The sequence below is a fragment of the Nanorana parkeri genome, unplaced genomic scaffold (assembly GCF_000935625.1).
Source record: "Nanorana parkeri isolate BGI_ZX_2015 unplaced genomic scaffold, ASM93562v1 scaffold2855, whole genome shotgun sequence".
NCBI lineage: Eukaryota > Metazoa > Chordata > Amphibia > Anura > Dicroglossidae > Nanorana > Nanorana parkeri.
The window spans coordinates 72,458-84,681 of NW_017309123.1; the positions used below are offsets into that span (position 1 = coordinate 72,458).

The 12,224-nt window shown below is 52.4% G+C and overlaps 1 protein-coding gene across 1 annotated transcript in view; it reads right to left on the reverse strand.

Annotated features, from left to right (window-relative positions):
* Positions 1-12,224, reverse strand: part of RAB11FIP2 (RAB11 family interacting protein 2) — a 21,278-nt gene that overhangs the window by 267 nt on the left and 8,787 nt on the right. The gene's annotated exons all lie outside the window — the stretch shown is intronic.

Consider the following 12,224-nt stretch of genomic DNA (forward strand, 5'->3'; position numbering starts at 1 on the left):
GAATACACAGGGCTCCGGGCCCATCTAGTTATTACTGCAATCAGGGTACCCCTCAGTCATGTGTACATAGAGATCTGGGGGAAAGAAGGACATCCAATCACGGTCCAGTTATTATACAGAAAATAAACCGTCACCGGGCCTACAGGATCTGTAATCGTCACATCAGTAAACTCTGGGTGGGGCGGGGTATCTCTAGTCACGTTACGTATACGCAGTGTATTCATCTGCAGACAATTCTTCTAATGTGTGAAATGGTTTGTATCAGAAAATGTGAGGGAACATGTAGGATACAGTGGGAACCCTGACCACCTTCATCAATCCCTGACCACCTTTTCGTCAATCCCTGACCACCTTTGCCAATCCCTGACCACCTTCACCAATCCCTGACCACCTTCATCAATCCCTGACCACCTTCATCAATCCCTGACCACCTTTGCCAATCCCTGACCACCTTCACCAATCCCTGACCACCTTCACCAATCCCTGACCACCTTCACCAATCCCTGACAACCTTCATCAATCCCTGACCACCTTCGTCAATCCCTGACCACCTTCCTCAATCCCTGACCACCTTCATCACTAGGGTCCCAGGACCATTCTGTGTCCTTCATCATCCCCGGGGTTATGAGCCTAAAGTATAGTCTCCATTATCCCTTGTGTTATGGAACCAACGTGTTTCCTTCACATCCCTAGGGTCATATGAATGTCTTCCATCATCCCGGGGGTCATGGGACCAGAATGTGCACTCTTATCATCCCAGGTGTCATGGGACAAAGGTATGTTCTTCACCAACCTTGGGTACGTAGGACCAAGGTATGCTCTCCATTAAACCTGAGGCTATGGGACCTAAGCATGTCCATTATTATCCCAGGGGTCATGAGACAAAGGTCTGTCCTCCATCATACCAGGGTTCCCCAGTATGTGCACTTCATCATTACTGAGGTTATGGGACCATGGTGTGCCTATCATCGCCCCAGGGGTCATGGGACCAAGGTATGTTTTTCACAATTCTGGGTTAAGGGACCAAGTTGTGTTCTCCATTATCCCTGATGTTATGGAACCAGTATGTGGCATTCATCATGCCTGAGATCACTGAACCAAGGTATGTTCTACATCAACTCAGGGGCTAGGGGACCAAAGTGTGGCCTCCATTATTCCAATGGTCATGGGAACAAGGTATGTCCTTCACCAACCCTGGGGTCATGGGAGCAAAGTGGGTCCTCCATTATCCCTGGGGTTATGGGACTAAGGTGTTTCAATCATCATCCCAAGGCGTGTCTCCCAGGGGGTCATAGGACCAGTGGATATCCTTGATCATCCCTGGGGACATGGGACCAATCTGTGTCCTCCATCATTCTTAGGATCATGGGACTAAGATGTGTTCTACATGATCACAGTGGTCTTGAGATCAAGGTGTTTTTTTTATTTTATCAACCCGGGGTCATGGGAGCAATGTGTGTTCTACATCAACCTAGGGGTACTAAGACAACGGTGTGCACTCCATCATCCTAGGCTCATAGGACAAAGATTTGTCCACCATCATTACTGGTGCCATTGGATCACGGTGTTTACTTCCTCATCCCTGGGGTCATGGGACCAAGATGTGTCAGCCATCATCCCTGGGGTCATGGGACCAAGAAGTGTCCTCCATCATCCCTGGGGTCATGGGACCAAGATGTGTCCTCCATCATCCCTGGGGTCATGGGACCAAGATGTGTCCTTCATCATCCCTGGGGTCATGGGACCAAGATGTGTCCTCCATCATCCCTGGGGTCATGGGACTAAGATGTGTCCTCCATCATCCCTGGGGTCATGGCACCAGATGTGTCCTCCATCATCCCTGGGGTCATGGGACCAAGATGTGTCCTCCATCATCCCTGGGGTCATGGGACCAAGATGTGTCCTCCATCATCCCTGGGGTCATGGGACCAAGATGTGTCCTTCATCATCCTTGGGGTCATGGGACCAAGATGTGTCCTCCATCATGCCTGGGGTCATGGGACCAAGATGTGTCCTTCATCATCCCTGGGGTCATGGGACCAAGATGTGTCCTCCATCATCCCTGGGGTCATGGGACCAAGATGTGTCCTCCATCATCCCTGGGGTCATGGGACCAAGATGTGTCCTCTATCATCCCTGGGGTCATGGGACCAAGATGTGTCCTCCATCATCCCTGGGGTCAAGGGACCAAGATGTGTCCTCCATCATCCCTGGGCTCATGGGACCGAGGTATGGTCTTTACTGACCCTGGTGTCAGGAGGATGGTGCAAGCCTTTTGACTTGGTGTGGTCACATGGCTCTACATGTACAATGGTCGCCGGCCACACGTCTCTGCTTGCCTGTTATGCTGATTCTTTGGTTTCAATGTGTTAAGAGTGTGGAGATCAGACGCTCTGCCATTATCTGAGGCCTACTAACTCCGGGTCAGTCACTGACAGACTGAGAACACTGAAGCCAGAGGATGAGCAAGAACGCCAGGCAACTAACATTTTCAGATGGTGGTCAACAATGGTAACCCAGACACGTGTCTCACCGACCGCTTCCTACATTCTAGGTGATAGAAGAAGGCAGGACGTTGATCCACCAGCCTAGTGGTATGGGATGCTGGTTCTGGATCACACCAGATCCTAGTGGTATGGGATGCTGGTTCTGGGTCACACCGGATCCTAGTGGTATGGGACTCAGGTTCTGGGACACACCATATTTTAGTGGTATGGGAAGCTGCTTCTGGATCACACCAGATCCTAGTGGTATGGGATGCTGGTTCTGGATCACACCAGATCCTAGTAGTATGGGACTCAGGTTCTGGGACACACCATATTTTAGTGGTATGGGATGCTGGTTCTGGATCACACCAGATCCTAGTGGTATGGGATGCAGGTTCTGGATCACACCAGATCCTAGTGGTATGGGACTCAGGTTCTGGGACACACCATATTTTAGTGGTATGGGAAGCTGCTTCTGGATCACACCAGATCCTAGTGGTATGGGATGCTGGTTCTGGATCACACCAGATCCTAGTGGTATGGGACTCAGGTTCTGGGACACACCATATTTTAGTGGTATGGGATGCTGGTTCTGGATCACACCAGATCCTAGTGGTATGGGATGCTGGTTCTGGATCACACCAGATCCTAGTGGTATGGGACTCAGGTTCTGGGACACACCATATTTTAGTGGTATGGGATGCTGGTTCTGGATCACACCAGATCCTAGTGGTATGGGATGCTGGTTCTGGATCACACCAGATCCTAGTGGTATGGGACTCAGGTTCTGGGACACACCATATTTTAGTGGTATGGGATGCTGGTTCTGGATCACACCAGATCCTAGTGGTATGGGATGCTGGTTCTGGATCACACCAGATCCTAGTGGTATGGGATGCTGGTTCTGGATCACACCGGATCCTAGTGGTATGGGACTCAGGTTCTGGGACACACCATATTTCAGTGGTATGGGATGCTGGTCCAACTGGCCCTTTACCCTGCGAGTACCTTGTGTGCAGCACTAGAACATCTGTGTACTGAGCTCAATGAAAGCCTCAGCAAAGACTCCATAACCGATCTGCGTATTCCTGACAAAGACAACTGCGAGGGGGACTTCAACACAGACAGTTCTCATTTCAGACACAAAGGAGGTCCAGTGACTGGATGAGAACATTTCCTGTCCCGGAGGATTTCGCCACCTCGTATGATTTGTAGGAAATGTTCTGCCCCATCAATGGCGGAGGTGGATGGAGGTGGAGTCAGTCTTTGTTCACAGAGAGAGAGATGAAGAATTCGGCTCCCGTTCTGTGTACAGATAACGCGGTCCTCTCCCCCTCACTTCCTCCTCTCCCATCTTGCAGCACATCATTAAAATCTGCAGGTGCGTTGCCTTTCCGAGGCCGGGAGCGCCAATTAAAACCGATGATTCACACCGATACTTTGGCGCAAGGACACAATTATTTACCTAATTGCTCCCTACCGTTCATGGTGATGGGAGGACGCAATGAAGGCAGCGAGCTAATTGTGAGCTCCGCGCTACAAAATACTGTCATGTGGGGGGAGACTTTCCACCTCGCCGGAGGAATGTCCCTCGGAACCGAGGCCGGTGACACACCGAGAGGGTGACACGTACTTTATAATGACTACAAAGCTGCCCGCCGGCCTTCCCGCTCACACCTGATCCATAGCAGTACATGTCACATGTCAAATTATGTCCATCTGTGAAGGCTGGACATGTGTGACCCAGAACCAGCACCCCATACCACTAGGATCTGGTGTGACCCAGAACCAGCATCCCATACCACTAGGATCTGGTGTGATTCAGAACCAGCATCCCATACCACTAGGATCTGGTGTGACCGAGAGCCAGCACCCCATACCACTAGGATCTGGTGTGACCCAGAACCAGCATCCCATACCACTAGGATCTGGTGTGACCCAGAACCAGCATCCCATACCACTAGGATCTGGTGTGACCCAGAGCCAGCACCCCATACCACTAGGATCTGGTGTGACCCAGAGCAAGCACCCCATACCACTAGGATCTGGTGTGATCCAGAACCAGCATTCCATACTACTAGGATCTGGTGTGATCCAGAGCCAGCATCCCATACTAATAGGATCTGGTGTGATCCAGAACCAGCATCACATACCACTAGGATCTGGTGTGATCCAGAGCAAGCATCCCATACCACTAGGATCTGGTGTGATCCAGAACCAGCACCCCATATCACTAGGAGCTGGTGTGATCCAGAGCCAGCATCCCATACTACTAGGATCTGGTGTGATCCAGAGCCAGCATCCCATACCACTAGGATCTGGTGTGATCCAGAACCAGCATCCCATACCACTAGGATCTGGTGTGACCGAGAGCCAGCATCACATACCACTAGGATCTGGTGTGATCCAGAACCAGCACCCCATACCACTAGGATCTGGTGTGACCCAGAATCAGCATCCCATACCACTAGGATCTGGTGTGATCCAGAGCCAGCATCCCATACCACTAGGATCTGGTGTGATCCGGAACCAGCATCCCATACCACTAGGATCTGGTGTGATCCAGAACCAGCATCACATACCAGTAGGATCTGGTGTGATCCAAAACCTACGTCCCATACCTCTAGGATCTGGTGTGATCCAGAACCTGCGTACCATACCACTAGGATCTGGTGTGACCCAGAACCAGCATCCCATACTACTAGGATCTGGTGTGACCCAGAACCAGCATCACATACTACTAGGATCTGGTGTGATCCAGAACCAGCACCCCATACCACTAGGATCTGGTGTGACCCAGAGCAAGCACCCCATACCACTAGGATCTGGTGTGATCCAGAACCAGCATTCCATACTACTAGGATCTGGTGTGATCCAGAGCCAGCATCCCATACTAATAGGATCTGGTGTGATCCAGAACCAGCATCACATACCACTAGGATCTGGTGTGATCCAGAGCAAGCATCCCATACCACTAGGATCTGGTGTGATCCAGAACCAGCACCCCATATCACTAGGAGCTGGTGTGATCCAGAGCCAGCATCCCATACTACTAGGATCTGGTGTGATCCGGAACCAGCATCCCATACCACTAGGATCTGGTGTGATCCAGAGCCAGCATCCCATACCACTAGGATCTGGTGTGACCGAGAGCCAGCATCACATACCACTAGGATCTGGTGTGATCCAGAACCTGAGTCCCATACCACTAGGATCTGGTGTGACCCAGAATCAGCATCCCATACCACTAGGATCTGGTGTGACCCAGAACCAGCATCCCATACCACTAGGATCTGGTGTGATCCAGAGCCAGCATCCCATACCCTAAGGATCTGGTGTGATCCAGAACCTGAGTCCCATACCACTAGGATCTGGTGTGATCCAGAACCAGCATCACATACCAGTAGGATCTGGTGTGATCCAAAACCTACGTCCCATACCTCTAGGATCTGGTGTGATCCAGAACCTGCGTACCATACCACTAGGATCTGGTGTGACCCAGAACCAGCATCCCATACTACTAGGATCTGGTGTGACCCAGAACCAGCATCACATACTACTAGGATCTGGTGTGTCCCAGAACCAGCACCCCATACCACTAGAATCTGGTGTGATCCAGAGCCAGCATCCCATACTACTAGGATCTGGTGTGATCCGGAACCAGCACCCCATACCACTAGGATCTGGTCAGAGCCAGCACCCCATACCACTAGGATCTGGTCAGAGCCAGCACCCCATACCACTAGGATCTGGTCAGAGCCAGCACCCCATACCACTAGGATCTGGTCAGAGCCAGCACCCCATACCACTAGGATCTGGTCAGAGCCAGCACCCCATACCACTAGGATCTGGTCAGAGCCAGCACCCCATACCACTAGGATCTGGTCAGAGCCAGCACCCCATACCACTAGGATCTGGTCAGAGCCAGCACCCCATACCACTAGGATCTGGTCAGAGCCAGCACCCCATACCACTAGGATCTGGTCAGAGCCAGCACCCCATACCACTAGGATCTGGTCAGAGCCAGCACCCCATACCACTAGGATCTGGTCAGAGCCAGCACCCCATACCACTAGGATCTGGTCAGAGCCAGCACCCCATACCACTAGGATCTGGTCAGAGCCAGCACCCCATACCACTAGGATCTGGTCAGAGCCAGCACCCCATACCACTAGGATCTGGTCAGAGCCAGCACCCCATACCACTAGGATCTGGTCAGAGCCAGCACCCCATACCACTAGGATCTGGTCAGAGCCAGCACCCCATACCACTAGGATCTGGTCAGAGCCAGCACCCCATACCACTAGGATCTGGTCAGAGCCAGCACCCCATACCACTAGGATCTGGTCAGAGCCAGCACCCCATACCACTAGGATCTGGTCAGAGCCAGCACCCCATACCACTAGGATCTGGTCAGAGCCAGCACCCCATACCACTAGGATCTGGTCAGAGCCAGCACCCCATACCACTAGGATCTGGTCAGAGCCAGCACCCCATACCACTAGGATCTGGTCAGAGCCAGCACCCCATACCACTAGGATCTGGTCAGAGCCAGCACCCCATACCACTAGGATCTGGTCAGAGCCAGCACCCCATACCACTAGGATCTGGTCAGAGCCAGCACCCCATACCACTAGGATCTGGTCAGAGCCAGCACCCCATACCACTAGGATCTGGTCAGAGCCAGCACCCCATACCACTAGGATCTGGTCAGAGCCAGCACCCCATACCACTAGGATCTGGTCAGAGCCAGCACCCCATACCACTAGGATCTGGTCAGAGCCAGCACCCCATACCACTAGGATCTGGTCAGAGCCAGCACCCCATACCACTAGGATCTGGTCAGAGCCAGCACCCCATACCACTAGGATCTGGTCAGAGCCAGCACCCCATACCACTAGGATCTGGTCAGAGCCAGCACCCCATACCACTAGGATCTGGTCAGAGCCAGCACCCCATACCACTAGGATCTGGTCAGAGCCAGCACCCCATACCACTAGGATCTGGTCAGAGCCAGCACCCCATACCACTAGGATCTGGTCAGAGCCAGCACCCCATACCACTAGGATCTGGTCAGAGCCAGCACCCCATACCACTAGGATCTGGTCAGAGCCAGCACCCCATACCACTAGGATCTGGTCAGAGCCAGCACCCCATACCACTAGGATCTGGTCAGAGCCAGCACCCCATACCACTAGGATCTGGTCAGAGCCAGCACCCCATACCACTAGGATCTGGTCAGAGCCAGCACCCCATACCACTAGGATCTGGTCAGAGCCAGCACCCCATACCACTAGGATCTGGTCAGAGCCAGCACCCCATACCACTAGGATCTGGTCAGAGCCAGCACCCCATACCACTAGGATCTGGTCAGAGCCAGCACCCCATACCACTAGGATCTGGTCAGAGCCAGCACCCCATACCACTAGGATCTGGTCAGAGCCAGCACCCCATACCACTAGGATCTGGTCAGAGCCAGCACCCCATACCACTAGGATCTGGTCAGAGCCAGCACCCCATACCACTAGGATCTGGTCAGAGCCAGCACCCCATACCACTAGGATCTGGTCAGAGCCAGCACCCCATACCACTAGGATCTGGTCAGAGCCAGCACCCCATACCACTAGGATCTGGTCAGAGCCAGCACCCCATACCACTAGGATCTGGTCAGAGCCAGCACCCCATACCACTAGGATCTGGTCAGAGCCAGCACCCCATACCACTAGGATCTGGTCAGAGCCAGCACCCCATACCACTAGGATCTGGTCAGAGCCAGCACCCCATACCACTAGGATCTGGTCAGAGCCAGCACCCCATACCACTAGGATCTGGTCAGAGCCAGCACCCCATACCACTAGGATCTGGTCAGAGCCAGCACCCCATACCACTAGGATCTGGTCAGAGCCAGCACCCCATACCACTAGGATCTGGTCAGAGCCAGCACCCCATACCACTAGGATCTGGTCAGAGCCAGCACCCCATACCACTAGGATCTGGTCAGAGCCAGCACCCCATACCACTAGGATCTGGTCAGAGCCAGCACCCCATACCACTAGGATCTGGTCAGAGCCAGCACCCCATACCACTAGGATCTGGTCAGAGCCAGCACCCCATACCACTAGGATCTGGTCAGAGCCAGCACCCCATACCACTAGGATCTGGTCAGAGCCAGCACCCCATACCACTAGGATCTGGTCAGAGCCAGCACCCCATACCACTAGGATCTGGTCAGAGCCAGCACCCCATACCACTAGGATCTGGTGTGACCCAGAACCAGCATCACATACTACTAGGATCGAGTGTGATCCAGAACCAGCACCCCATACCACTAGGATCTGGTGTGACCCAGAGCCAGCATCACATACCACTAGGATCTGGTGTGACCCAGAACCAGCATCACATACTACTAGGATCTGGTGTGATCCAGAACCAGCATCCCATACCACTAGGATCTGGTGTGATCCAGAACCTGCATCCCATACTACTAGGATCTGGTGTGATCCAGAACCTGCGTCCCATACCACTAGGATCTGGTGTGATCCAGAACCAGCATCACATACCAGTAGGATCTGGTGTGATCCAGAACCTGCGTCCCATACCACTAGGATCTGGTGTGATCCAGAACCTGCGTCCCATACCACTAGGATCTGGTGTGACCCAGAACCAGCATCACATACTACTAGGATCTGGTGTGATCCAGAACCAGCACCCCATACCACTAGGATCTGGTGTGACCCAGAGCCAGCATCCCATACCACTAGGATCTGGTGTGATCCAGAACCAGCATCCCATACCACTAAAATATGGTGTGTCCCAGAACCTGAGTCCCATACCACTAGGATCTGGTGTGATCCAGAACCAGCATCCCATACCACTAGGATCTGGTGTGATCCAGAACCAGCATCCCATACCACTAAAATATGGTGTGTCCCAGAACCTGAGTCCCATACCACTAGGATCTGGTGTGATCCAGAACCAGCATCCCATACCACTAGGATCTGGTGTGATCCAGAACCAGCATCCCATACCACTAAAATATGGTGTGTCCCAGAACCTGAGTCCCATACCACTAGGATCTGGTGTGATCCAGAACCAGCATCCCATACCACTAGGATCTGGTGTGATCCAGAACCAGCATCCCATACCACTAAAATATGGTGTGTCCCAGAACCTGAGTCCCATACCACTAGGATCTGGTGTGATCCAGAACCAGCATCCCATACCACTAGGATCTGGTGTGATCCAGAACCAGCATCCCATACCACTAAAATATGGTGTGTCCCAGAACCTGAGTCCCATACCACTAGGATCTGGTGTGATCCAGAACCAGCATCCCATACCACTAGGATCTGGTGTGATCCAGAACCAGCATCCCATACCACTAAAATATGGTGTGTCCCAGAACCTGAGTCCCATACCACTAGGATCTGGTGTGATCCAGAACCTGCATCCCATACCACTAGGATCTGGTGTGATCCAGAACCAGCATCCCATACCACTAAAATATGGTGTGTCCCAGAACCTGCATCCCATACCACTAGGATCTGGTGTGATCCAGAACCAGCATCCCATACCACTAGGATCTGGTGTGATCCAGAACCAGCATCCCATACCACTAGGATCTGGTGTGATCCAGAACCAGCATCCCATACCACTAGGATCTGGTGTGATCCAGAACCAGCATCCCATACCACTAGGATCTGGTGTGATCCAGAACCAGCATCCCATACCACTAGGATCTGGTGTGATCCAGAACCAGCATCCCATACCACTAGGATCTGGTGTGATCCAGAACCAGCATCCCATACCACTAGGATCTGGTGTGATCCAGAACCAGCATCCCATACCACTAGGATCTGGTGTGATCCAGAACCAGCATCCCATACCACTAGGATCTGGTGTGATCCAGAACCAGCATCCCATACCACTAGGATCTGGTGTGATCCAGAACCAGCATCCCATACCACTAGGATCTGGTGTGATCCAGAACCAGCATCCCATACCACTAGGATCTGGTGTGATCCAGAACCAGCATCCCATACCACTAGGATCTGGTGTGATCCAGAACCAGCATCCCATACCACTAGGATCTGGTGTGATCCAGAACCAGCATCCCATACCACTAGGATCTGGTGTGATCCAGAACCAGCATCCCATACCACTAGGATCTGGTGTGATCCAGAACCAGCATCCCATACCACTAGGATCTGGTGTGATCCAGAACCAGCATCCCATACCACTAGGATCTGGTGTGATCCAGAACCAGCATCCCATACCACTGAAATATGGTGTGTCCCAGAACCTGAGTCCCATACCACTAGGATCTGGTGTGATCCAGAACCAGCATCCCATACCACTAGGATCTGGTGTGATCCAGAGCCAGCATCCCATACCACTAGGATCTGGTGTGATCCAGAACCAGCATCCCATACCACTAGGATCTGGTGTGATCCAGAGCCAGCATCCCATACCACTAGGATCTGGTGTGATCCAGAACCAGCATCCCATACCACTAGGATCTGGTGTGATCCAGAGCCAGCATCCCATACCACTAGGATCTGGTGTGATCGAGAACCAGCACCCCATATCACTAGGATCTGGTGTGATCCAGAGCCAGCATCACATACTACTAGGATCTGGTGTGATCCAGAACCAGCACCCCATACCACTAGGATCTGGTGTGACCCAGAACCAGCATCACATACCACTAGGATCTGGTGTGACCCAGAACCAGCATCACATACTACTAGGATCGAGTGTGATCCAGAACCAGCACCCCATACCACTAGGATCTGGTGTGACCCAGAGCCAGCATCACATACCACTAGGATCTGGTGTGACCCAGAACCAGCATCACATACTACTAGGATCTGGTGTGATCCAGAACCAGCATCCCATACCACTAGGATCTGGTGTGATCCAGAACCTGCATCCCATACTACTAGGATCTGGTGTGATCCAGAACCTGCGTCCCATACCACTAGGATCTGGTGTGATCCAGAACCAGCATCACATACCAGTAGGATCTGGTGTGATCCAGAACCTGCATCCCATACCACTAGGATCTGGTGTGATCCAGAACCTGCGTCCCATACCACTAGGATCTGGTGTGACCCAGAACCAGCATCACATACTACTAGGATCTGGTGTGATCCAGAACCAGCACCCCATACCACTAGGATCTGGTGTGACCCAGAGCCAGCATCCCATACCACTAGGATCTGGTGTGTCCCAGAACCAGCACCCCATATCACTAGGATCTGGTGTGATCCAGAACCAGCATCACATACCACTAGGATCTGGTGTGACCCAGAATCAGCATCACATACCACTAGGATCTGGTGTGACCCGGTGTCCTATGCTGGATAGGATTCAGCTTGTGGGTAACACGGCAGACAGCTGGTGATTGGCTCGTCCAGGTGTCTATAATCTGCTATTAGTTTCCTTATCTCGGTAATAAAGAATGAAAACTCGGCATTCCGGCTGCATGGAGGACGACTCCATCTCACAGGTGCAGAGAAATATATCTGAACTCCCCCTGATTACCGGGAACATCAATAGAAGAGGAATCTGCGAGTCTCATCAACAGAGAGAAGACCATGACATCACCCGAACTACAGAACTCCCCCCCCCATCCCTCTACCAACCGCTAATTACATCTAAGAGGGAATGTCATCCAGTACAACATGGAGAGGGGCTGGTGATGGCGGTGTGTGGAGAGGGGCTGGTGATGGCGGT